This window comes from Saimiri boliviensis, chromosome 12 (assembly GCF_048565385.1).
Source record: "Saimiri boliviensis isolate mSaiBol1 chromosome 12, mSaiBol1.pri, whole genome shotgun sequence".
In the NCBI taxonomy this organism is placed as follows: Eukaryota; Metazoa; Chordata; class Mammalia; order Primates; family Cebidae; genus Saimiri; species Saimiri boliviensis.
The window spans coordinates 63,368,895-63,396,801 of record NC_133460.1 but is presented as its reverse complement, the minus strand read 5'-3'; the positions used below and the strand labels follow the sequence as shown (position 1 = coordinate 63,396,801).

General features: G+C 42.7%; 1 long non-coding RNA gene across 1 annotated transcript; it reads right to left on the bottom strand.

Annotated features, from left to right (window-relative positions):
• Nucleotides 1-576: 576 nt before the first annotated feature.
• On the bottom strand, nucleotides 577-26,462 carry LOC141580606 (uncharacterized). Its single transcript, XR_012512869.1, has 7 exons — nucleotides 26,418-26,462; nucleotides 21,723-21,993; nucleotides 18,530-18,643; nucleotides 13,702-13,812; nucleotides 7,640-7,727; nucleotides 5,013-5,120; nucleotides 577-691 (listed from the first exon to the last, which is right to left on the bottom strand). It is a non-coding gene; the product is annotated as an uncharacterized LOC141580606 (long non-coding RNA).
• Between the last annotated feature and the right edge of the window lie 1,445 nt (nucleotides 26,463-27,907).

Here is a 27,907-nt window from a genome sequence, read left to right as displayed (position 1 = left end):
CAGAAAAAGCATTTTAAAACCCAAAGAACTATAAATCGTTCTACTATAAAGACACATGCACATGTGTATTCATTGCTGCCCTATGTACAATAGCAAAGACCTGGAACCAACCCAAATGCTCATCAATGATAGACTGGACAAAGAAAATGTAGCACATATGCACCATGGAATACCACACTGCCATGAAAAACAATGAGTTCATGTCCTTTGTAGGGACTTGGATGAATCTAGAAACCATCATTCTTAGCAAATTGACACAAGAACAGAAAACGAAACACCACATGTTCTCACTCACAGGCGGGTGTTGAACAATGCAAACATGTAACTCAAGGAGAGGAGCATCACACACTGGGGGCAGTTGGGGGAGGCTAGGGGAGGGACAGCAGGGGGTAGGGAGTGTGGGGAGGGATAACATGGGGAGAAATGCCATATATAGTATGCACCTATGCAACAACCCTGCATGATCTGCACATGTACCCTAGAACCTAAAGTAAAATTTAAAAAAATTAAAAAATTTAACAAAGTTCTTTAAAACTTCTAACATTTGCATTAGAAGATTGATTAGAGAAAGGACACATTTGCATATCACCTGGGACGGAGGTTTCATTGGTTCTCACACTCAGGGTTCTAAGATGCCATGATCGTGACATGCAGCAGTCACAGATCTCAAGGATCACTGGAGCTCTCCAACCTGCCTCAAAAGAAAGCAGAAAATGCTGAAGGTCTCGGCTAAGGGATTCACAATCTAGGACTTGGGCTTTAGCCTGTGAATCACCTTCCTGTATGTTGTCCTCAATTTGTAGAGTTGTGACACAATGCTACTTTTCAGCTCCCAGAACATCTCAAATGACACCACAGGCTGCTCCCCTAGGCTCCTAAGCCTTGCTGTGTCTCCTAGTCTTAGTTTGGAGAGCCATGGTGGCTCTCAGTCACCCTCAGAGTATGTGAGGCAGACACCCCAGCCAGTTTATAGTGGAGCCACAGAAAAATGGGAGACTTAATGAGGCTGTGTGAGGACACTGGGAATATGAAGTATAAAGGACTGAACCCATATGTTCTGGCTTCAACATTTTTCCCAATCACCCAGGTGTGCACCCACTCAGGACTCAACTTTCCTTTTGTTCAGTGATGCCTGTCAAATAAGCTTTAAATAAGCTTCCATAGATTAGGGAGATCTGGCTCTTAGCTTAACAGGTTCAATGAAAGACTTCACATGACTGATTATCTGTGAGAAATGAACCCTGATTTCCTGGGGTTGAGAATATTATAGATTTTATAATGTCTTCACATTTCAGTCCACATTTATTTTATGAATATGCTCCAAAATTTTATTCGCTTTCTTTTTTTTTTTGAAGACGTGTTCATATTTCAGTCCACCTTTATTCTGCAAACTATGCTGAAAATTATTTTACTACTTTCTAACTCTCTCTCTCTCTCTCTCTCTCTCTCTCTCTCTCTTTCTGAGACATGGGTATCTCATTTTACTATAAAAATCTGCATTCTCTATCTACTAGATTATTCTTTCAAATGTAAATAGATTTTGTACTATCCATTCCATAAGTAATTTATACTGCCTTTTACTTTGTAATTTACTATATACATTGGTTTATTACACTTTGTGTTTCTATAACAGAATTCCTGAGGTTAGGTATTTTGTAATAGAAAGAAGTCAATGCCCACAATCCTGGCTACTGAAAGTCTAAGATTGGGCAGATGGACCTGGTGAGGGACTCTGGTAGAGTTCATTTATTCCAGGAAGTGGAGAAGAAGCAGGCAGGTTCAAAGACATTACGTCGTGAGAGAGAAAGCAAGAGAGAGAAACCAGGAAGACAGATTTTTTTTAAAACAACTTGCTCTCTCAGAAACATAATCATTCCTGCTGAAGCTAAACTTCACAACCCCATCTCGCCCCCAAAACATGAAGGCATTCCCATGACCCAAACACCTCGGAGTAGGCCCTACCTCTCAACACTGATAAACTGGAGATCAGTTTCAACATGGGATTTCACAGAAAGGAGCCAAACCACAGAACATATGATAGTTTAAGTGATGGTAGCCTCCTCATTTTAAGTTTTATTTTCTCCTTCCCTATCACTTTATCTTTTTTTAATAAACTGAAGATCCAGGAAAAGTTTCAAAATCAGCACTATGAAATAAAATTTTGTTGTAATTATTTAAAACCTAAACATAATGATATTTTCTTAGACTGTGAATCTGGCATTCAATCTATTTCTTGATTTTGTTGGCATTCGTCACTTAGAATTTTCATTCATTATGTTCTTGGAAACTTCAATGCAATATTTCTTTATATTAGGTCTTTTATTTGTTCATATATTTGTTAGCTGCACATGTAGTATGTATTATGTTCTAAGAATTGCATTAGAAAGTGAGAATATAGTGGCAAATAAGACCAATTCTGGCCTTACCATTTTAGAATGTACAGTTTCATAGTAATATCTACAAATTGAATGAGAATTTGTTGGATATTATGAGGAGCTAGCATAATATTCTTAGAGTGTGTAATAATAACTGTCTGGTTTACAGATGGTGGGAGGAATTTCCTAAAATGTTTTGTTTGAGGTTTTCTGAAAAGTAATGAATGATTAGGATTTAGAGACATAATCAGCCAGATACTTGGATCTACCCATCTAGATCAGACTTCAAGAGAAAATTAAGAGCTCTAATGAGTTCAGTAACTGAGATATTCAGCACTTTATTCTTCTACCCCAACTTAGTTTAAATAGGTGAGTAAAACACATTGTTTACAATATGAATGCCTTGGATAAATTATGTGAAATGCCAGAAACAAGACACAAAGAACCACATATTGTATCATTTGATTTGCACAAAATGTCTACAATGCACAAATCCATAAAGATCTTAGGTATATATACTTATTTGTAGCTCTAACTCTCACTATGCATATAAAAATAGAGACAATTATAAACAAGAGACAAGAATAACACAGAAGAGAGAATTCTCAGATTTTTCTCAAGAACAAAAACAAAGGTTCTCTAATAACAATTATATATATGGACTGCAATTCTTTCTTTTTCAGATATGGTTGAGCTTCCTTGAAGAGATTACATAGTTAAGTGTGTTGATTAATACCCTGCAATGGAGATTGTATTGCTTAGGTAGAGTATCTTTAAGGTCCCATGTAATTGTTTTAAAAGGTATAAACCTTAAAAACTATTTTGAGTTTGTTTCATTTTGTCTTTTAGCCACTCAATAATAAATTTTCTGTGTATTCTTTTCCCAGTGTCGTAGAGACTAGAAGCCCAGAACATCTATTTCTTCATAATTCCTGTCAGCAGAATTTTAGATTGTATTCCACAAATACAAGGCATTAACAAAAGCATTGGATGGGATAACAGAAGCAAGTATCTCTCCTGTTCACGTGGGTGCAGCAAAGAATCACATGGGACAGGACATGTATATGACAGACATAAGGTTTTGCTAGTGACTGTGGACATTGTCTATCAAAATACTCCCACTAGTGCTGCAGAAGTCTGAGAAAATCAATGACTACTTCCCATGTTAACTAAAAAATTTTGATCTTCTAGAAGTCACTGGCAGATTTCCTTGGCTTTTTCTTCCTCAGATTTTCTATAAAACAGCTATTTTATAAGAGCTGTTTCTAAATTCCTTTATTAAATATCTTTCTGTTTGCTACAGCTACAGTGCTTTCTGTCTTCATGGTCATAGCAAGACTTGTTGAGAAAAAATGTGCAAATGACATACCAATAATACAACATGTTTATAAACAGCAACTTTTAATATAATATGCTATATTTTAATTTCTTATTGGTATCATCATTGATGCCATGCTCTACTTCACATGTCAAAAATATTTTAAATTGGCTATAAATATATATGCTTATATTTAATCTGTGAGAAAAAAATGAAATCATTAGCTTAAGAGCATGAATTATTGTCACTTCTAGGAATCACTTAAGGAATAACCATAATAGATTGTTGTAATAATTATGTTTTTTAAATTCACAGGTAGCCTTACTGAAGCATATTCTGACTTTTATTTTCAATGGGCTAAACAAACAAAATTTTTATGTCTTGATTTTCTCACTTTCAGTTTGTAATACATATTTAATTTCCATAGTCACTGGGTAACTATAACACGGAAAACACAATATTTCTAAAATTAGCTATTTGTGTTTAATATCATTCATTAAATAAAATGTAGTTTTTAAAAGAATTGCCTCTGATGGCAGTGGTGGCCTATCTGGAGCAGCCTCTGTGGGGGTGCCAGCTGCAGTGGGGGAGGCACAGCCAGGGCTGCACACTCCATGGAGCCAGCGGGAGCCAGGAACAGGTGGGAAGCCTGCCCCCTGCTGAGTTGGTGAGGCAGAAGAGCTAGGCTCAGGGACACAGCTGCAGCTATCCAGCTGCAGCTCCAGACTCAGGATCCCTGCACTCTTGGGGACCAGGAAGCGCCTCTCCCCCAAGTGGCTCAGATGTCTCTGTTCTTACTCCCTGGACTCTGCCTTTCCCTTGGCACCTGCAATAATTTTGGAGGAAAGCTGCGGTCAAGCCCGAGTGCTGTTGCAACCCAGCCAGTTGTGCACATACTAAAGACAGCACTGACAATATCCTCCACCACTGCCTTGGTGTCTTCCAGATTTTGGGTGCCAAGGAGCACAGGAGGGAGACTGGAAGGGGCTAATGGCAGCTTGGCACAGGGTTGCAAGTTCTCCTCTGTGAAAACAGAGTGGTTGAGTTGTACTGAATGCAGATGGTGGCAGGCAGACAGGTTCTTGGGCACAAAGGGTGGGTCCCTGTTGAAACTCAACCTTCAAGCCAGGGATGGGTTACCAGTTCCAGGTGGAGTCTGTGGCTTGGAGCGAGAACTTATGGTGCTTTTTTTGGCTCATCCACGGCCACCTATTGATCAATCAGCACTCAATTCCTCCCTTCTGAGCATATAAAAATCCCAGACTCAGCCAGACTCACACAGACATTGGTACTACCAGCTGCAAGAAAGAGTTACTCACTTTGGATCTCTGGTGAACTGTTTTGTTGCTCAGTGAAGCTTCTCTCTTTCATGCTCACCTTCCAGTTTTCCACTCATTCTACTTGGACGTTGAACAAAAACTCAGGACCTGCCAAATGATGGGACTGAAAGAGCTATAACACAAACGGGGATGAAACATGCCCCCTACTCATCACTAAAAGGAGAGAAGAGAGAAGAGCAGTGGCCCTTTTGGAAGCCTAGATCTAGGTGCTCCCCAAGCCAGGGCTGACACTCTTTGAGGCTCTGCAGTTTCTGGTGTCTCCAAGCTGCCTGGCACCCACAGTGGAAGATAATTTTAATACACCTGGTCCAGCCACAGCCTCACTGGGTGCCAGCACCTGTGCCAGGGCCTAGAGCTGCCCACTCTGCCACAGCTGGCACACCTGGCTGTGAGCAGTGGCCAGAACCCACACTGGCTTACACACACCTCACTGCTTGCTCACTCTTGGCAGGCACAGAATCTGAGCTGCTAGCATGAGCCAGGCACAGCCTGCTGGGCCTAGTGGATGGAACCAGCCCCATGACCTGAAAAGAGCTCAAGCAAAGATGCTACCAGCCACAGATGGAAAAGTGGCTGGTTCTGAGCTGGAAAAGTGACACCCTAAGGATCCTGTGACCCTTCCATCATATTTTCTACTTTGAACTCGAGAAAAAATATGTAAAATTAAAAGTCCAGTATTAAAGGTAACTGATTCCATATTTCTGTTAATATCTACAACTGTTATTTAAAATCTGTTCTAAATTTTTAAATTATACCTTGACATTGTTCAATTTTATGTTTATAATTAGGATATGCTTTAAATTATTTACTTTGGCTTCCAAGGAAATTTAAATATTACACAGAAATGTGACACTAATAAAAAACAAATATGCTTTCAGAGTAGTTTGATTATTTAGGACACAGGACTATTTAATTATTATAGTCTCCTAGATAGCAGCTCAATATATTTTTCATACTTTACTGCACCATTCTGTGATACATAAAATGTAAAACTAAAGATACATATTAAATTGTACTTGAGACTATTTTATTTCATTTGATGTATTAATAAAAATTCAGGTTAGTGTATACATGACTATTTTAAGCAACATGAATATGTTTCCATTGTTAATGTTTTTGCAATATAATACATAAGGTGTCTAGTTCTCTATGTGAACAGATATAAGTTCAATGTGAGCATTAAATGTCAAATTGTATTTTATTTAACTCATAGAATTAAATTTCATGGTAAGGTGTTGAGGTATTATCTAATGATAAATATTAAAATAAATATTAAAATATTAATGAAACAATTTTCTTTGAAAAGTGTTTAAATAATTTTTAAAAATAGCATGCGCTTCTTGTCTGTAAATGCTATGGAATTTAAAGTTATCTTTTTATGTCTAAATGTTCAAAGACCCTCAAATTAACAACCAATTTAAAATTTGTAGTTTTCTTGAAGGTTTTAGTAGCAGGCAACTTTTATAAAATGCAGAATGTGAATTGAAGATTTATGTGTCTGTAAAACTCATTATGGAAATAGGTTCATAGTGTTCCATCAGAAAACAGCACCTGCTTTTGTTTAAGTTCTATTTTGTGAGAAAACAAATTTAATCTATTGCAGAACTAATCCAGTTACATGCATTTTGTGAAATATAATACATAAAAACAAATTATGGAAAATTTTGACTCAGATATTCCTGTTTCTGTAAAGCTTTGCCTTTCATTCTCAACCAAATATGTTGCTGATATCATGCTTATCAAAAAACATAATGTTTCATGAAGTTTGTATCTTAAAAAGAAACTTTACAATTTTTTTTTTACTTTTATTTTGAAAAACATTTTATAAACTTAAGGAGATGATAATCTGAATGTAATTTACAGGATAATGCACCACATTAAAAGTAGAGGGAAGAAAGTGAAAAATATATTCAATAAACCAACTTGCAATTCTGGATTGTTCCTAAATATAGTAAGCTTTTGTAGCCAAATAAAAATTGATGGACATAACTTTTTTTTAAATCAAACCCTACTCTATATAGAAATCTGAGGTTTTAGAGACTAGAGAAAACCATATATAACAGACAGAATTTTAAAGAATAAATGAGACATTCTCTTTGCGTGTTTAGTGTTTAAAATATGCATATGTAATATTTTCTCTTAAATTATTAATTTGCACATAGACATATACATTATACAAAAATAGGTTCAAGTTTGATTTGATAATCAAATGTTTTTCTCAATTTAAATGAAAGACTTTTTAGGGCTAGAATAATATTTTAGATTAAATCATTGATATCTTTCTAATGACAACATGTCATACTGGTTCATTTTTAGCGTTTTGCAAACATGTTCTTTTAAAATTTTCCAAATGCACATATGAAGTAGAGATTACAATGAACCTCCATGCAACAATTTCCCAACTATCAGTGCTTTCTTCTGTAGTAACAGATGATCTACTAATCTCATCTTAACATCTATATTAGCTTTGACATTCATTCTGAAACCACAATGTGGGATAAAGTTTCCATCTCAGTTTTGAAGCAGATGTTGGAGAAAAGCATGGCCAAACCACAATGAAGCTCTTCAAATTTCTCTGCAAAATGGTACAAATCAATTTTTCTTACTTTTTTTGGCCAAAGCCGGTTGCCAAAGGTGGCCAGGTTCAGCTCAGTAGGCGTGGAAGTCTTCTCCCTCAGTGAAGCGCTGCAAGTCCTGTGGCAATGGTTGGGATGTATTAATTATTTTCCAGGGAGCATAGTGAATAAATTATAAATTTGTCAGTTGACTTGAACAAGAGTAACATTATTTTTTGGAGTCTTCCTATCCAAGGGTATAGCATTTATTTTCAATTTGTTCAAATCCACTTTGTGTGTCTTGGGAAGTTTTCTTACTTATGTAGCAAAACAACAACAACAACAACAATAAAAATGCTTTTGTTACATATACTGTTTAGATAACTTCTCATTATTATTATTATTATTATTATTATTATTATTATTATTTTGTTTTTTTGAGACAGAGTTTCACTCTTGTTACCCAGGCTGGAGTGCAATGGCATGATCTCGGCTCACTGAAACCTCTGCCTCCTGGGTTTAAGTAATTCTCCTGACTCAGCCTCCCGAGTAGCTGGGACTACAGGCTGTGCCACCATGCCCAGCTAATTTTTGTATTTTTAGTAGAGATGGGTTTTTACCATGTTGACCAGGATGATCTTGATCTCTTGACCTTGTGATCCACCCGCCTCAGCCTCCCAAAGTGCTGGGATTATAGGCATGAGCCACTGCACCTGACCTCCTTTTTATTATGTCAGATAGAACTTATGATTGTCTTTTGAATTTAAACCATTTTTATTTTATTGTTTTTATTAACTTTTAAATTGCAGCAGATTTTTTATAAACAACAAGCAGTGTGAGAGGCAATATAAAATGTGCAAATAAGTAAATATGTGTTCATGTTCTTAAGCAGCTCATAATTACAAAAGACATAAGATATATCTAGTTAGTGACACTTTTAATACTACTTAAAATAGTAGGTAACAAATATATAAAATGGTTTGACTATGAATGTGATTGATTTAGACATATGTTCCTCTGTGGAGCAATGTATTTAATTGAGCTAAGTAGATTAACAGTGTGTGGCTCTTTATTATTCCCTAAATACCTCTCATGAACTACAAAATAGTATTCAATAATATAAATACATATGTGAAAAAACATTTTTCTGACCAGTGGCATACTTACAGAGTTTTAAATAAATATGGGATATATACAGGATGCTGTGGAACAATAAAAATTTGATTAAATTATTTTGTCATCGAGGCTAAAGTTTAGTGCTAAATGTTTTATTTTAAATTATCTGAAGATAAGAATTTAATAATATTGGACACTGTTAAGAGTAGATCTCAATCATTGGCACTAAAATACTTACCTCTGTCTGCTGAACTCTGAAATCTTACCAGTATTACTTTTCTTGTAAGGTACAGCTTAGGGAAGATTGGCCCCATTGCCATGCAAAGAGAGGTAAAGTGAGATTCTACTCAAAGCAACCTTGAATTTGAAACTGGGTCTTCCACTGTTTCAAAGCTGAACTGTAGGTCCAAATGTGTACATATTTGGACATCATTATCTTCATCAGAATCCTCAGGCATGTGTCCTCAAGGGCTTGTGTGTTGGCAGTACTCAGCATAAAGTTATTTCTCATTATGGCAAATTATAATTAATTTGCCAGTATATAATTCATTATCAAGATAAAGTTATTTATCATTATGGCAAGGACAAATTTAGAAGACTTACTAAATTTACTTCTTTGTTTCCCCAGCTGGAAACAGTCAATAGCTACTGATATCACCAGTGTGATACCTTGGCTGAATACCTTGGCTGTGTTAACTGCTTTGACTCAACATGCAGCAGAGGTATTGGTGTACTGCACCTCGAGATGCTGAAATATGGCTGAAGTCCAGGGTCACTGGCCCAGGCCATCCACTGAGGTCATCCCATGCGGCATCAGCCACTGGTTCCAATGAACCCACCATCACTACACTTCTCATCAATCACCAGTCACTAGACTGAGAATTGTGTGAAAGCTGGGATCCTATTTTACTCACCTCTGTGATCATGGTTCTTAGCTAAGGGCCCAGCACAGAGAGGCCTCTCAGCAGTGTTCATCCATGACTGAATAAAATTGATTAGAAACCTCCGACTCTTTCACCTACATTTCTGTCCCCTATGTCTTGTAAGGATGCTCTTTCTCTCAGAATGCTGCAAATCCCCTTCCCTAAAGAGGCGCCTGCCCTACACCATCGCGGCCCCAGGATCCTCTCCTGTGGGAGCTTGAAGGAAGACAAGCCTGTTCTGAATTTTTTTTTGTTTTTGGAGGTGGAGTGTTGCTCTAGTTACCCAGGCTGGAGTGCAATGGCATGATCTCAGCTCACTGCAACCTCTGCCTCCTGGGTTCAAGCAATTCTCCTGCCTCAGCCTCCCGAGTAGCTGGGACTACAGGCACACACCACAATACCCAGCTATTTTTTTTGTATTTTCAGTAGAAATGGTCTACCATTTCATGTTGACCAGGATAGTCTCAATCTCTTGATCTTGTGATCCACCCACCTCGGCCTCACAAAGTGCTCAGATTATAGGCGTGAGCCACTGCACCCAGCCAATCTGAAAATGTTCTCTTACACCTCCCCCTGTCATTAGGAGCAATGTCCTCTGACATACCCTCCCATCTTCCAGGCTGCCACAACACCTCAGCTGGGTAGAACTACCGTATCTGTGTGTGTTCTTCCACTCACTGGCTTGTGTTTTTTTAGAGACATTAAATACCTGAATCACAAGTGCTTAGCCAATATAAAGAAAAGTAAATAATAAATATTTATGGGAAACTTCCCTCAACTGAAGATGCAGACGAATAATATAAGTATCACTGTTTCATATACAAGCAAGGGACACTTACTCTGGCACCTGACCCAGGAAAGAGCTGTTTGATTAAGAATGAACATCTCCAACCTTTCTCCAAGCATGTTTATTCCCTCTAACCCACACTGACCTGAAGAGCATCCACTGCTACGGCAGCCCCGAGGTCGAGGCTCCTGGGTCTGGGGTGGGGGCTCACAGTCACATCCTTCCGCTCCTGGAGTTGAAGCTGTCCCTCACTATAAACCAGCTCTGATCTACCCTATGCCTCTTTGGCCAGAGGCAGGAGATTCCCGTGGAGTAAGTTTCCCAGTCCCCACTGCTCAGCTCATGCTGCTCCTTGAGAATTTAAATGATCACAGGCAATGCCCATTTCCCTTCAGGCTTCTGTCCCAGTTTTCCCTTATTCTCCCATTCTTTGGTTTTCATCTACCAATGGCTTGTCCTTTGGGGATTATTCTCATCCCCTAAACCTGCTGAGTTTCTTTATTCCACCTGTTCCCTGATCTCTGGGATTCCAGTGTGTAGACTCAGCTCAGCCTTCTACAGGAGACACACAGAGTCAGGTCTCAGCTGAAGGTCCCAGGCAGTATTGAAAACCATCTCAATTCCTCAGAGATGCAGAGAAAATAGAGCAGGAAGTGACCTCGGAGAGGTACAAAAAGCCCCTACTTTGCCGATGAGGAACCTGAAGCCCAGAAAGACTGAGACTCTCCCAGGCTCCCTCCCTCACCACTTGGTGGCAGCAGATCCCACACAAGCCTTGGCCTAAGCCTCCCTGTGCAGAGCAGGTAACTCACCCTCCAGAAGCTCACTGCTGCCTTTCAGAAACTTTAGATGAAAAACAGCAATGTCCACTGTGATAACAAAAAGAGTAAAAGCCCCTTTCTTTGGACAAACCCTTTATCACAGTTCTATAGTCCTGGTGTTTATACTCAGTCAGCTGTCATTCACTAGCTGCTAGATTGGGGCAGGGAGCACGTAGGATTAAATAGCGTTTCACACAACCCTGCTTTCCCGGCGGCCTGGGCTCTCAGCTCCTCCATTCTTCTTCAAAAACTTTCTTCTGCTCTAACTGCTGGAGAGTCCAGGCCCTCATGTGAGTCATTTCTCCATGAAGATCCCTGTTATTTTCTTCCTCTCCTGGAGATAGAGAGGGCAGAGATTTGTTCTGGGACTCCATAGTCTTAGGTTTTCTCCTAAGCCAGCCAGGGCAGCTGAAAGGAATCATGACTGCGAGAGGTCAGGACAGTGAAGAGGAGCATGGGCTCACAAGGACAGCCCCTCGTGGAGATGGTCAGGACCATGACACCAGCAATATCTGACCAATTCTGCTGGGATGATGCAACAAGGATTAAGTGGAGGATGCCGCCATGAGGAGAAACGGGAAGAACCAAAAGAGTGGGGGAAGAAGAAAAATAAAATGTTTTCAATAACGATAGAAAAATATGCAGAGCCCAGAGACAAAGCCCCCTGTCACAGAGGGTTAGTTCCAGGCTGAGGAGCCCAATCAAGAAATTCCTGCTGGACATTGCTCAGCCCCATTTCAAAATGGTTTTGGATCGGTGACTTTGTTCCCTCCACTTTCCCTCTTTTTGAACAAGAATCACTAGCGTCGTTACTCTGTGACTGTCCCACCAGTGCACATTGAGGACAGATAAGCTGTTTGTTCAGTTTCACAGGTCAACAGAGGTAAGGGAATTATATCAAGGATCTGTATTTGGGCCAGGCACAGTGGCTCATGCCTGTAATCCTAGCACTTTGAGAGGCCTAGGGGGATGGATCCCCTGAGGTCAGGAGTTTCAGACTAGCCTGGTTAACAGGGCAAAACCCCTTCTCTACTAAAAATACAAAACAATTAGCTGAATCCAGTGGTGCATGCCTGTAATCTCGGCTACTCAAGAGGCTGAGGCAGGAGAATCGCTTGAACCCAGGAGGCAGAAGTTGCAGTAAGCCAAGATCACACCCCTGCACTCCAGCATGGGTCACAGATCAAGACTCACTTTCAAAAACAAAAACAAAAAAGAATCCGTACTTAATGGACACCCTCAGAAGCCTCATTCACACTTGGTGTAGATGATTTAAATGAGATTTTAAACTTTTGATCAGATTAGAGCTACATGACATTTTTCACTTTGAACTAATGCATTCATGACACGAAACTTGGAAACCTTAGGTGAAAGGGTGAATGTATTTTGCATCTGTGAGGGATGTGAATGTCTGGGGAATAGAAGTTAAACTGTGATAGGTAGAATTTCTAAAATGGTCTCCAAACATGCTGTACCCTTATCTCTGGAACCTGTTAAGCTGATAAGACATTCCTGTGATTACATTGTTACATGGCAGTCATATGACATTAAAGAGTGATATGGTTTGGCTCTGTGTCCCCACCGAAATCTCATGTTGAATTATAATCCTGAGTGTTAGAGGTGGGACCTGGCAGGAGGTTCTTGGATCATGGGGAAGGTTTCTAATGGCTCAGCACCAACCCCCAAGTGCCATTGCATGAGAGTTTCCATGAGATCTAGTTGCTTAAAAGTATGTAGCACTTCCCCCCGCTCCTCTCTCTCTCTCTCTCCCATTGGCCATGTGAAGATCGTGCCTGCTTCCACTTCCACCATGATTGTAAGTTTCCTGAGGCCTCCCGAAAATCAGAAGCCTGCACAGCCCACAGAACCATGATCTGATTAAACTTCTTTCTTTATAAATCACCCAGGTCATTAATTATACACTGCAAGAACAGACTAATACAAAGGCTGTGCTTTCCTGAGTGCACCAGATCTAATCACATCACTCCCTCAGTGTCAGAGATTTCTCTAGTGGGTAGGAAAAGAAAAAGTCAGAGAGAGGATAGGAGCTGCAGAAGAATTCCATGGGCTGTTGTTGGTTGGAAGACGGGAAAAGTGAGAAATAATGCAGGTGGCCTCTGGAGTCAGGGAAAAAGGGATCTCAGTCCTCCACCCACAAGAAGAGGAATTCTGCCGATACATCTGTAGTAAACTTGGAAGAGTAGCCTGATCTATGGATGAAAAACACAAGGCAGCCCATAACTGGATTTCAGCCTCCTAAGACCCTGATCAGAGAATCCAATCTTTCCTGATTTCTGTGGTTTCAAACCACTAACTTGTTATAATGCGTTAATAGGTAGCAACAGAAAACTAGTTACAGGTGCCTATCTGTACTCTTTTTATATTTTCACATACATGTAAGCTAATCTCTATAGGCACAAAAAAGAAAAAAAAAAGCAAGGGACTACATTAAAATGTTATACTTACCTTTGTGGGAGCACTGTAAGGGCTGTTGCAGAGCCCTTGCAACTAGAAGAAGATAATGAAGGGCATTTCAGGCAGGTGAGAAGTGTCTTTTCCATGTTACCAATCCAAATTCTGAAAGAAAAAAAAAGATGGTAAAATGTTTAACTCCCAGCCAGGTGTGGTGGCTCATGCATGTAATTCCGGTATTTTGGGAGGCTAAGGTGCGTGGATCACCTGAGGTTTGTAGTTGGAGAGCAGCCTGACCAACATGGAGAAACTCTTTGTCTACTAAAAATACAAAATTAGCCAGGCGTGGTGCTGCATGCCTGTAATCCCAGCCAACTCGAAAGGCTGAGGCACAAGAATCACTTGCACCCTAGAGGTAGAAGTTGCAGTTAGCTGAGATTGCACATAGCACTCCAGCATGAAGGCTTATGCCTCTAATCCCAACACTTTGGGAGGCTGAGGAGGGCAGATCACCTGAGGTTGGGAGTTCAAGACCAGCCTTAACGACATGGAGAAACCCTGTCTCCACTAAAAATAGAAAATTAGCTTGGCATGGTGCTGCATGCCTATAATCCCAGGTACTCAGGAGGCTGAGGCAGGAGCATTGCTTGAACCCAGGAGGCAGAGGTTGCAGTGAGCTGAGATCATGCCATTGCACTCCAGCCAGCACAACAAGAGTGAAACTCCAGCTCAAAAACAAACAAACGTAACTCTGCATAACATTATCTGCAAATTCATCATCTACATTTCTAATAGAAGGATTTTTTTTTTAGCGCTTTCACTTGTGCCCACTGGACAAGGTTTGATTGCAACTATCTGCTACCAGCATAGACGAACCAATTCAAGGAGAGCAATAAATGGGACTAACTACTAAGTTCCCATAAAGAAAGTCCTTAAGAATAAAATATTTCCTCTAGTTGACACAAGATTAAGACAATGGTCCATTACATAAAATCCCAATCTAATAAAAGCTGAAATGTAATGTTGTCTGTTTCCCAAATTTTAATTTTGTTCAGGCTCTGTCATGGTGACCAGGGATTGGAAAATGACTGCAAAGAGCCTCTGGGGAATCTGGGGAGGGAAGAAAGGTAGTCTGTATTCTAAGAGGGGACTGAGGTGATGGCTACAAAATTCTACATATCTACGGAAATTATTCAATTCTACATTTGTGATTACTGACTTTCATTACAAGTAACTTGTTCAATAAAATTTCTGGTTTCTACTCCAACCTGCAAGGAGCCAGGAGGTCACCACTTGTCCTTACAACAAGAAAAAACTGAACAAACTGAAAATTATCAAATCTTATTAGCGGGCCTAGAAGAGAGGTCACAGGGCAAATTGCCATGCTGAAAACAAGACAGACAGGCAAATACAAGAAACAGAAGCTGCTGAAGCCAGCACTTAAATGGTACTGACAGATTACTAGAAGCTGAGGGTGGCCTGCCTTGAGCATTCAAAACTCCTTGGGGCCCAGATTTAGTGGGGATCTCACATTTTTCTAAGTTTTATCACCTGGAGCCCAACCAGGTTCTCATAGTAAAGATCAGAAGAAAAATGTCCACAGAACTGACACTGCCGACTTCAGCACTAATTATAAAGCTACAGTAACCAAACAGTGTGGAAATTGGTGAAGAAAGAAAAAAAGCAGACAAATAGGTCACTAGAAAAGAATACAGAGCTCGGAAATAGACTAACCTTTGAGAAAGGCACAAAGGCAATTTAACAGGCAAAGGATAGTCTTTTCAACAAATGGTGCTAGAATGACTAGATATCCACATGTAAAAAATACATAAATCTAGACACAGATTTTACACCTTTCACAAAATGGATCTTACACTTCAATGCAAGGTACAAAACTGTAAGACTCCTAGAGGATAACATAGGGGAACATCTAGGTGACCTTGGGCATAGTGATGACTTCTCAGATACAATGTCAAAAGCACAACCCAGGAAAGAAAAAATTGATCAGTTAGACTTCATTAAAATTAAAAACTTCTGCTCTGGGAAAGACATTGTTAAGAAAATGAATAAACAAGTGATAAACCGGGAAAAAATATTGGCAAAATACAGCTCTGATGAAAGACTGGTGTCCAAAATACATAAAGGACTCTTAAAACTCAATAATAATAAAGCAAACAACCCAATTTAAAAATGGGCAGAAGATCTGGATACTCTACCAGAAAAGACATATGGATGGCAAATAAGCATATGAAAAAGATGCTCAAAATCATGTGTCACTAGGAAATTGCATATTAAACCAAAGAGATGCCACTACACTATAATATATACCTAATAGAATGGCTCAAATCCAAACAAGTGACAATACCAAAGGCTGCCAAAGTTGCAGAGCAGCGGGAACTCTCATTCACTGCTAGTGGAAATGCAAAATGCTAGTCACTTTGGAAAACAGTTTGGCAGGTGTTTTTGTTTTGTTTTGTTTTGTTTTTGTTTTTGTTTTTTGCAAAGCTAAAAATAGCCTTGCCACATAATCCTGCAAATAGCAGATTTAGGTATTTACCACAGTAATGTGAAAACATGTTCACTCAAAAACTTGCATCCAGGTATTTACAACAGTTTTCTCATACTTGTCAAAAACTGGAAATAACCAAAATGTCCTTTACTAAGTTAATGGCTAAACAAACTGTGGTATATCTGTGCAACAGAATATGATTCCGTTATAAAAAGAAATGAGCTATCAGGCCATGAAAAGACATGGAGGAACTTTAAATACATAATGCTAGGAAGAAACTAGTCTAAAAACTCTATACACTGTATGATTCCAACACTAGGACATTCCAGGAGAGTCAAAATGGTAGAGATAGTGAAATGATCAGTGATTGCCAAACGTGGAGGAGGGATGAATTGGTTGAACACAAGGAGGTTTTCAGTAGTGAAACTCTTCTGTGTGATACTGTACTGAGGATTCATGACACTAGGTAATTGTGAAAACCCACAGAACTATAAAACTCAAAGAATGAACCCTAACGTAAACTATGGAGTTTAGTTAATAATAACATACCAATATTGATTGATCAATTGTAAACATCTATCACACTAATGCAAGATACTAATGATAGAGGAAATTGTGTTCTAGAGGACAAGAGAGAATAGGGGAATTCCCTGTGCTATCAGCTCAATTTATCTGTAAACCTAAAAGTACTCTAAAAAATAATATCTATTAAATTTTATTAAAATTCTGACATGACAGCCTCAAATCAAAATGTTGGTGGCATCCTGTTACTGTGTGGTTAATAATGGGCATTGGGGTGGATCAACCTGGAGTCAGAACGGTCAGAGATAGCAATGCCTGTGCCTTCAACCTCTGGCTCTGCGGGTGTCCCTGGAATCCAGAGAGCAGATCAGTTGGCTTGAGACAGCCTCAGTGCTCCAGATAGTGCAGGCTTCTGGTAAGGACAGGGAAAAATCATCTCAGGGCAGTAATATGGCTGATATAGATTTTATTTTGGACGTGGGTGAATCTTGAAGTCTAAAAAGTATTTAACTTAGAAGACAGATACTCTCTGCTCATGATGTTAAGAACAAATTTAGAATTGTTGTTAAACTTACATCTTTATTTCCCTAGCTGGCCAGGACCTCATCAGTAGCTACTGATGTCACTAGTGTCCTCTGATCACCTTGGCAGTGATAACTGTTTTGACCCAACAGAAAACTGAGGTGTTGCTTGTACCTAAGATGCTGACACCTGGCAGAAATCCAGGGTCACTGTCCCAGAAGCAAGTCAGCCAGCTGTTGATTAACAACCAGAAGGGGGACCCGGTCATCCACTGAGGTCATCTCCACGCAGCATGAGCCACTTGCTCAAATGAAGCCACCATCACTACATTTCTCATAACTCACTATTCACTAGACTGAGAGTTCTGTGAAAGCTGAGATCATATCTACTCATCTCTGTGTTCATGATTCCCAGCTTAGGGTCTGGCACTAAGGAAGGTCTCAGCAGTGTTCACTGAAGATAGGATAAAACTGACTATAGATATCCAATCCAATTACCAACAATCCTCTCCAAAATGTCCTACCAGGGATGCTATAATTTCTCCCAAGATGCAGCAAGCCCCCTTCCTATACCTGTAGACCCCTGCTCTACACCAGTCACATCCCAGGATCTTCTTTGGGACACTGGAGGAAAAACGGGACTACTCTGAAGAATTCCTCTTATGGTTCCCCTTGTCATTAGGAGCAATGTCTTCACCTACACTCCCATCCTCTGGGCTGCCATGACACACCACTTTCAGAGAACTACTATATTTTCTTGAAATCATGTCATTGTGTTCTTTCTCTCATGAGCTTGAGTTGCTTGGGGAAACACTACTATTTGAACCCCAAGTACACCCAGTAAATACTCATATCATATAGAGACCTTCCTCAACTGAAAGTGCAGAGGAATAGTGTAAGTATCACTGCTTCATATACTGGCAAGAAACACTTACTCTGGCACCTGACCTAGGGCAGAGCTGTTTAATGTAAGAATAGACATCTCCAACCCTTCTCCAAGCATGGTTCTTCTCTCTAACCCACACTGACCTGAACAGCATCCACTGCTATGGCAGCCCCGAGGTCGAGGCTCCTAGGTCTGGGGTGGGGCTCAGGGTCAAATCCTCCCCCTCTTGGAGTTGGTGCTGCCTCTCACTATAAACCAGCTCTGATCCCCCTTTGGCTCTTCCTCACCAGGGTCAGGAGACTCCTGTGGATTAAGTGTCTTGCCCAGTCCCCGCTGCTCAGCTTGCGCTGCCCCTCGAGTGGTTGAATGATCACAGGCCCATTGCCCATTCACCTGAGGCTTCTGGCCCAGTTTGTCCTTATTCTCCCCTGCTTTGTTTCTCACCTGTTCTAGCGCTGACTTGTCCTTTACAGGTTCTTCTCTTTTCCAAAACCTGCTGACTTTCTTCCATCTGTTCCCTCAGTTCTCAGCTTCCCAGGTGTGAACTCAGCTCAGGCTCTGAAGGAGAAACACAGGGGCCAGAGTCAGGAGTCAGACCCAGAGAGGTCAGAGGCAGGTTAGAGGTCCAGGCAGTGTTAAAGACCATCTCAGTCCCTCAAGGACTCAGAGAAAACTAAGCAGGAAGGGACCTCAGAGAGGTACAATTAGCACCTACTTTACTGATGAGAAAACTCAAGTCCAGAAAGACTAAGACTCTCCCAGGTTCCCTCATCACCCAGTGGCAGCAGATATACCACGAAAGCCTTGGCCTCACCCTCCCTGTGCAAAGCAGGTAACTCATCCTCCAGAAACTCGCGGCTGCCTTTCAGAAAACTTTAGATCAAACACAGCAATTTCACCTTGCAAACAGAGTAAAAGGGTCTTTCCTTGGACAATTCTTTATCATGGTTCTATAGGCCTATTACTTACTCCCAGTCCCTTGTCATTCACTGGCTAGCAGTTTGGGGCAGGGAGCATGTGAGGATTAAACAGTGGTTAACACAACCCTGCTTTCCCAGTCTGGGCGTTAAGCAACTCAGGGAGTTTCCTCTGCTGTAACTGCTGGAGAGTCCAGGCCCTCATGTGGGTCATTTCTCCATGAAGATCCCTGTTATATTCTTCCTCTCCTGGAGATAGAGAGGACAGAGAATGGCTCTGGGACTCCATAGTCTTAGGTTTTCTCCTAAGCTAGCCAGATCAGCTGAAAGCAATCATGACTGAGAGAGGTTAGGACAGTGAAGACAATCTCAGAGGAGCATGGGCTCACAAGGACAGCCCCTCGTGGAGACAGTCAGGACCGTGACACGGGCACTATCTGACCAATTCTGCTGGGGGCGATGGACCAAGGATTAAGCAGAGGATGCTGCCATGAGGAGAAACGGGAAGAACCAAAGGAGTAGGGGAAAATAAGATAGACAATAATGGTTTCAAGAAATGCAGAGCAAAGATCCCAGAAGCAAAGTCCCACAGGATGGAGGGTCAGTCTCAGGCTGTGGATCCTACTTAAGTACCTCCTGCTGGATTTTGCCCAGCTCCATTTCCAAACTATTTTGGATTGGTGACTTTTTTCTCCCTTCCATGTTCCTTCTTTTTGAACTAGAATCACCGTAATTGTTATTCTGTGCCTGTCCCGCCATTCCACATTAGGAGCAGATAAGCAGTTTGTTCAGTTTCACAGGTCGACAGAGGTAAGGCAATTATGTCAATAATCTGTACTTAATGGACACCCTCAGAAGCCTCATTGACACCTGGTGTGGATGTTTTAGATAAGATTTTAAACTTTGGATCTGATGTGGCCTGTGTGACATTTTTCATGTTGAACTAATGCTTTAATGACATGAAATTTGGAAACTTTAGAGGAGAGGATGAATGTATTTTGCAGATGGGGGAATGTGAGTGTCCAACTGCGGTAGATGGAATTTCTGAAATGGTCCCCAAACATGCCATACCCTTGTCTCTGAAGCCTGTTAAGGTGATGAGACACCACTCCTGTGATTATGTTTTTATGTGACAGTTACATGACCTGAAGATGATGAGGTTACCTGCATGAAGTGGATTGAATCACATCACTCCATACATGACAGAGCTTTCTGTGGCTGGTTGGAGAAGATGAAGTCAGAGAAGGAAGGAGCTTGAGAAGGACTCCATGAGTTGTGATTGGTTGAAAGATAGAAAAGACAGGTAAAGAGGAAAGCAGGTGGCATCTGAAGTCAGAATATCTCCTGGCTGACAGCCAGCACAGAAAAAGGGCCCTCAGTCCCCCACAAACAAGAATAGAAACATTTTCCAATATCTGCAGTGAACTTGGAATAAAAGCTTGAGCTCTAGAGAAAAAGCATAGCTAGCCCATTTCTGGATTTTAGCCTCACATGACCCTGATCAGAAAACCCAGGAAGGAAGGAAAAGAAGGAAAGAAGGGAGGGATAGGGGAACAGATAAACTTACATGAAGATGAGGAGATCGAAGGAAACTTACACCACCGATATTTTCAATTAACAGGAACATGCTAACTAGTTATTAGAGAGACACACTACTATAAATCCATATACTGTTTCCATGGCAGACAATCATTCCTGCTTCTCTGAAACACTTTCTGTCTCCGCCTTGCTGTTGTTAGAGACACTGAGTCTTCCCTTTGGACAAGTTCTGGCACCCACAGGAATGAGATGAGACAGTGAACCCCAGAACACCAGGCCACAATGTTCCCTGCTGCTCCTTGTCCACTCCAGAAGCTGCCCAGCTGCAGGGGAATGTGAGCCTCAGCTCCTGGGTCTGACATCATCCCTTTGCCTTTCTCACTGGGCTTCTCTCCTTGCACTGGCTCCCACTCCCCCAGGAACTGGCAGGTGACCACGTGAAAAGAACACAAACAGGCCACACCCCTTTCTTTCTCCTCTCAATGCCTGCAGTGGTGGGTTCCATGGGGTAGTGATCTGACATTTACTCATTATGGTGCCCCTAGCCCAGAGCAGGGCCTGGCACCTAATAGCCACCATGTGAATGCTCAGTGAAAGAAGGTGACCACCACAAGGTCATGAGGAACCAAGAATTCTACTGTGGCCCATCAATTTTAAGTCCTACACAATTCTAGAATGGGAAATGTGAAAGGCCTTCAAAAGTGGCCACTCTCTGAAACCATTATACTGGCAGCTGAGCCATGTTTCCCCATCCTGGACACATCTAGAGGGCACCACCTAAATCCAGACACATCTCCCCACACAGGACAGTTCAGGAGCCTTAGCCTGGGAAATGTGGTGGACAGGGAGGGGGGAATCATGAAAGTTGAAGAGGTGAAAGCAGGTGAAAGGGAACAGCAAGGTGGAAACAGAGAGAGAGATGGGGATGGAGACTGGGGGATGAGAGGGGAAGAGAGAGGAGAGGGACGCAGATCCAGCCACTGAGGAAAAGGCCTGAAGAGAACACTGTCCTCTCCTGAAGTCAAATAACTTCCACCTGACCACGCACTGCAGCTCGTGGGTGGCACATGCGGGTCATGCTGCAATGTTTAGGGCCTATGGAATCTTCCCTTCTCATCTGGATCGTAATGGAGAGAGGACTCTCTGCCCCCATCCAGCTGGCAGTGCCTCGTGATTTTTACCTGTTAGATCTGGCAGCTCTTCATGTCAGCCCACACCGCATGAGGCTGCTCTTGGTGAACCGAATGGGGAAGATTCTACATCAGTGCCTCGGAGAGTCCACTGGAAGCCCTGGACAGCAGGAGTCAGTGGTGCCCCAGCATGGAGGCCAAGAGCACACAGCACTGAAGCTCCAGACACCCTCAGGAAGACAGTAAAGGACAATGTGCTGGTGAGAGCCTGGGTCAGCAGGAACCTCCGCCTGGGTCTGAACATGATTGGCCTTCATACGAGCTATGGCATAAAAGAGAGAAATCAAGGTTAACATTAAGATTTGGGGCTTGGGGAACTTGAAGGATGGAACTGCCATTTGTTGAGACTGGGAAGACTGAGAAAGGAGCAGATTGAAAGGTGGTGAGGAACTAGAATTGGCTGGGTTTCTGTCATATGCAATCAACAGTCCTGACCAGCCTGGGCAATATAGTAAGACCCTGTCTCTGAAAATAAAAAGTTAGCCAAGCATGGTGGTGCACACGTGCAATCTCAGCTACTCGGGAGGCTGAAGCAGGGAGATTCCTGAGTAGCCAGAGAAGTTTTCACAAAATAAGTAATATTTGGGGCAGATCTTAGTGAACAGGAATTCCATTCTTTCTGTTAGGAAATTAAGAGAGTGTGGGTGTGGTTAGTTAATGATGATTGAACTATCTTTGGAATCTCATCCACTGGTCTATCTGGTCTATTTATATATGTATATTCTATCTGCAGTCTCACTGAGCTTTGCTAGTTTATGTTGCAGTAACAAAAGCCCCAAAATCTTAGCAGCTACACATACAAAGGTCTATTTTCATTGACATTTTCCTTTTATGGCAGATTAACTGTGACTCTATTCTATACAAGCTATTTTATTTGTTAGACAGTGAAAGCTGTGATACTTAGAGAATTGTTGAATGTGGTTCATTCATTCATTTAACAACTATTTATTGAATATCTGTTTCATACCAGGCAAGGTCAGGCACTGAGAATACAGTAGTAAATAAGAAACAAGATCTCTAATTTCCACAAGCTTATTTTGAAAATGAGATTAAACACAAAATAATCATAACAATATTACATTCATAAATAATAAATATTTTAAATTAGAAAAATATAAAATTATTAAAACTAAAATGGCCAGGAGTGATGGCTCACACCTGTAATATCAACACTTTGGGATGCCAAGGTGGGAGGATCATTTGAGCCCAGGAGTTTGAAAACAGTCTGGGCACCATAGGAAGACCCTGTATACAAAAAATAAAAACTGAGCCTGGCATGGTGGTGCATGCCAGCAGCTACTAAGAAGGCTGAGGTAGGAGGACTGCTAGAGCCTGAGAGGTCAAAACGGCAATGAGTCATGATCATACCACTGCACCACTGCACTCCAGCATGGGCGACAGAGCGAAACCTTGTCTCAAGAAAGCAAAAAGAAGAAGATATGTTCAAACTATATGCAGGAGAAAAAAGAAGAAGGAAGAAAGAAGAAAAGAGGAAGAAGAAGAAAGAAGAAGAAGAAGGAGGAGGAGGAGGAGGAGGAGGAGGACGACGATGACGAGGAGGAGGACGAGGAGGAGGAGGAGGAGAAGGAGGAGAAGGAGGAGAAGGAGGAGGAGGAGGAGGAGAAGAAGAAGAAGGAGGAGGAGGAGGAGGAGGAGGAGGAGAAGAAGAAGAAGGAGGAGAAGGAGGAGAAGGAGGAGAAGGAGGAGAAGGAGAAGAAGAAGGAGAAGGAGAAGGAGAAGGAGAAGGAGAAGGAGAAGGAGAAGGAGAAGGAGAAGGAGAAGGAGAAGAAGAAGAAGAAGAAGAAGAAGAAGAAGAAGAAGAAAGAAACAATTTCATTGCTGTAGTCCTGAAACTATTATGTAGAATACTATTGTCTACATTACATCACGTCAGTCCTTTAATGGCTTAACAATTAGATATGATCCATAAAATTTTCCTGGTAATTAGGTATACTTAAGAACAATTAAGTATAGAGTTACTGCCTTGACAGGAAGATGGTAAAATTTTTTAAAAGACAAATAAATAAATAAAATAATAAAACCTGTAGCTCTGTGAGTCTCAAATAACATCTAATTGAAGTCAGTGAACATCTAGCAATCATTCTGAACACATAATTCTCTTAATATATGTTGCCTAAACTCCCAACAGATCTGACTTACCAACACCTGTATGTAGCCAAAAATTGACAATCATTTATAAATTATCACCTATGACTCCATCTTCTCTACCCACTTAAAAACATTTTCCATCTTTATTTATGATTTTTTGTACAGATGGGATCTCACTATGTTGCTCAGGTTGGTCCAGAAACAGACCCACACTGATTTCATAAATCAGATGATCATACAGTCATCTGATTTATGCAAAAAAGTGCCACACAGTCCAGAAGGACAAGGATGTTCCGTTCAATATATGGTGCTACATTAAACAGTCACATCCATGTATTTTTAGTAGAGATGGCTATTTTTTAGTAGAGTAAAAAGTGAATCATGGCTGGGTGGGGTGGCTCACACCTGTAATACCAGCACTGTGGGAGGCTGAAGTGGGCAGACTACTTGAGCCCAAGAGTTTGAGACTAACCTGGGAAAATGTTGAATGCCCATCTCTACAAAACAAACAAACAAACAAACAAACAAACAAAAAACACAAAAATTAGCCAGGCATGGTAGCACATGCCTATGGTCTCAGGTACTCAAGAGGCTAAGGTGGGAGGATTGCTTGATCCAGGAGGTGAAAGTTGCAGTGAGCTGAGATTATGCCACCACACTCTAGCCTGGGAAATAGAGTGAAAGTCTGTCTGAAAAAAAAAAGCATAAACTAAAATAAAATTGCTATGAGGTTAACACAGAAAAAAATGTGTTCATATTCTTAGGTTAGGCATTGATTAACAGGACACAAAAAGCAGTCACCATAAAGGAAAAGATTGATCAAGTATAATTTCACTAAAATTAAGAAACTCAGGCTGGGTACACTGGCTCATGCCTGTAATCCCTACACTTTGGGAGGCCAAAGCAGGTGTATCACTTGATCCCAGGAATTCCAGACCAGCCTATGTAACATGTTAAAACCCCATCTCTACTAAAAATACAAAAAGAGCTGAGCATAATGGTGCTCCCCTGCAGATCCCAGCTACTTGGGGGCTCAGGCAGGAGGATCACCAGAGCCTTGGGAGGTCGAGATTGCAATGAGCTGTAATTGTGCCATTGCACTCCAGCCTGGACAACAGAGTGAGATCCTGTCTAAAAAAGAAAAAAAAAATAGGGAATCTCCATTCATTTAAAAACACCATTAAAAGAGTGAAAAGGCAAGCTACAGTTTGAAAAAAGAGAAATGCAATACATATATATCCTAGAAAGGACACATAACCAGAATAAAGTGTTACAAATCAACAGAAAAACAAGCATATACTGAAAACAGGATACAGAGATTTAACAGGCACTTCACAAAAGAGGACATATAAATGGCAGTAAAAAATACTCAACCTCAATACCAGGAAAAGGCAAAATGAAACCACACTGATACATTACTGCACCTCTACTCCAATGGCAAAATAACTTTTAACTGACAAGCATCAGCAAGGATGTGGGATAACCAGAATATTCCCTGATAAGTTTTACAACCACTTTGGGAAAATGTTCAACAATATCTGATACCTCTAAAACCAACAATGTGACTCTTACATATATACCCCAATCTAGTAATGTTCTATTTCTTGATCTGTGGTGAATTTTACTTAGTATAAATTTATTACCTGTACTTTTTTTTTTTTTTTTTTCAGGTTCTCCCTCTGCCATCCAGGCCTGAGTGCACTGGCAAGATCACTGCTCACTGTAATCTCAACCTCCCAGGCTCTGATAGATCCTCCCATCTCAACCTCCCAGGTAGCTAGGGACACACCACCACAGACAGCTAATTTTTGTATTTTCAGTAGAACTGGGGTTTTGCCATGTCGCCCAGGCTGGTCTGGAACTCCAGGGCTCAAGTGGTCTGCCCACCTTGGCCTTCCAAAGCGCTGGGATTACACGTGTGATCCACTGCCCCCCGACCACCTGCACATTTCAAATTGTCAACTTCTTCCACAGACTTCTGTAACTTTTCAAAGACTTCTTTAACACAAAGTTCTCAGAAATCTTAAAGCTAGCATTTTAGAATAGAAAACCGAGCTGCTGGTTCACAGGTGAAATTTTACCAATAAAATTTAACAACAAAAGAAAGCTACTAACGCATATCAGCTCAGAACAAAGCTTTAAAACGACCAGCAGATCACTTTAACTTCCTCGAGCACTGGGAGTCATTCCTTCGGGTGAACAACACTGTACCCCAAAGAAATGATAGCACTTCAAGAAAAGACTTCCTGTGGAAAGCAGCTTTACCAGCAAAAAAAAAAAAAAAAAAGGAAAGCGAGGACACCACTCCAAAAGTCTTGCTGAGCTTCGGTGAAAGGATGCCAGGTGAGATCATCTGAGAAGCCCCAAAGACCCGCTCCCGCCAGCGGGATTCTTCCCGGCGCCCCGAGAGGAGGGCTGCGGCGGCCGCGGGGAGAGGAACCCGGCGCAGGGACTCCAGCCCGGCGGCCGCCCCGGCCAGCTCGCCCAGCAAACGCTGCGGAGGGCCCTGCGCGCGTCAACCCAGCTGCGCGCCGGGGTCCCGAACTCCTTGCCCGCGGCCTGGCGCGGCGCCCTCACCTCACAAACGCTGGTGGACTTCCCCGCAAACCTTCACTTCCCACAGGCATGGCGGCCGCCACGCCCCGCGCCTCCGCCCTCCGCAGCCCGCCAGCCTGTCCTGCGTTTCCAGAAGCGCCGCACTCACTGAGCGGCTCCCAGGGGCGGCGCCACCCTCCCCTCCCCAGCCCTCCCCTCCCCTCCCCAGCCCTCCCCGCCCCTCCCCTCCCCAGCCCTCCCCGCCCCTCCCCTCCCCTCCCCTCCCCTCCCCTCCCCAGGCCTCCCCAGCCGTCCCCAGGCCTCCCCAGCCCTCCCCTCCCCTCCCCAGCCCTCCCCTCCCCTCCCCAGCCCTCCCGATCCCTCCCCTCCCCTGCCCTTCCCCGCCCTCCTCTCCCCTGCCCTTCCCCGCCCCAGCCCCTCCCCCACCACCGCCCCCACCGCGCTCCTCCCCTCCCCTCCCCGCCCCGCCCCTCCCCTGCCCTTCCCCGCCCCAGCCCCCTCCCCCGCCACCGCCCCCACCGCGCTCCTCCCCTCCCCTCCCCGCCCCTCCCCTGCCCTGCCCCTCCCCTCCCCCGCCCCCACTCCGCCCCGCCACGCCCCGCCACGCCCTTCCCCTCCCCTCCCCTCCGGCACCGCCGCTGTCTCAGCCACCGCCCATTGCCCCCCTGCGGCCGCTAGGTCCTCCGCTCCGGCCCCGCCTCCGAGAGTCCCAGGCTCAGGCGCAGCGGGGCCTTAAAGGGGCCGGCCACCTCCACCGCACAGCCAGGTTAGGCCAGAGTGGGCAACAGCTGGAGCCCAGTCCCAGGAACAGCTGCGCTCCCAGAACGGGAGATATCCACTCAAAGGTTTTGGGTTCCAATAGAGCAGAAGATGAAGAACAGAGGAATTAAAAGTGAGAATCCCTCCTCAAAGGGTGCCTGGGCCGTGTTCCTTGGCAGTTCGGGTGTATTTGCAGTATTGATCTGAAATGCTGCAGCTCCACCGGACGGGACGTGCTTTAGGATGCGGTCCTTGTCTTCTGCATTAGACGCGCCCTCGGGGGCAGCCTCGGTTTCCGGTCCCCGTCCATTGGCCACCTGCCCTGTCATTGCTTTGAGGGAAGAGGAAACAATTTTCAACATTGAAACTTGCCAGGGTGTCTAAGAACCTGTCTGTAGATGAGCTGCCTAAAGATCACCGGGGAAGACTTTTATAATGCAGATTTTCTGTTGCAAGAATTTATAATTCTCTAAATCTACGTTAAGGCCCGGAAAGAATCAAGAAAGCCTAAGGAATCTGCACATATTAAGAGTTTTTCCAAGTTTCCCAGAGAGAAGGAGCGGGCGCGTGGGGAGCAGAGGCCGTGGCAGGCAGCGGAGGCACCAGGAGCCGCCGAGTGACCTCGCCGCCCCTCCAGTCCCCTCCCCACCCACAGGCCCATGACCCGCGCCTGTGGCCTCTGCGCACCCAGACTCCGTGCCCTGCAGCACCCACCAGTTCTCCGCCGTGGCAGTCTCACCGAGTAGCACCTC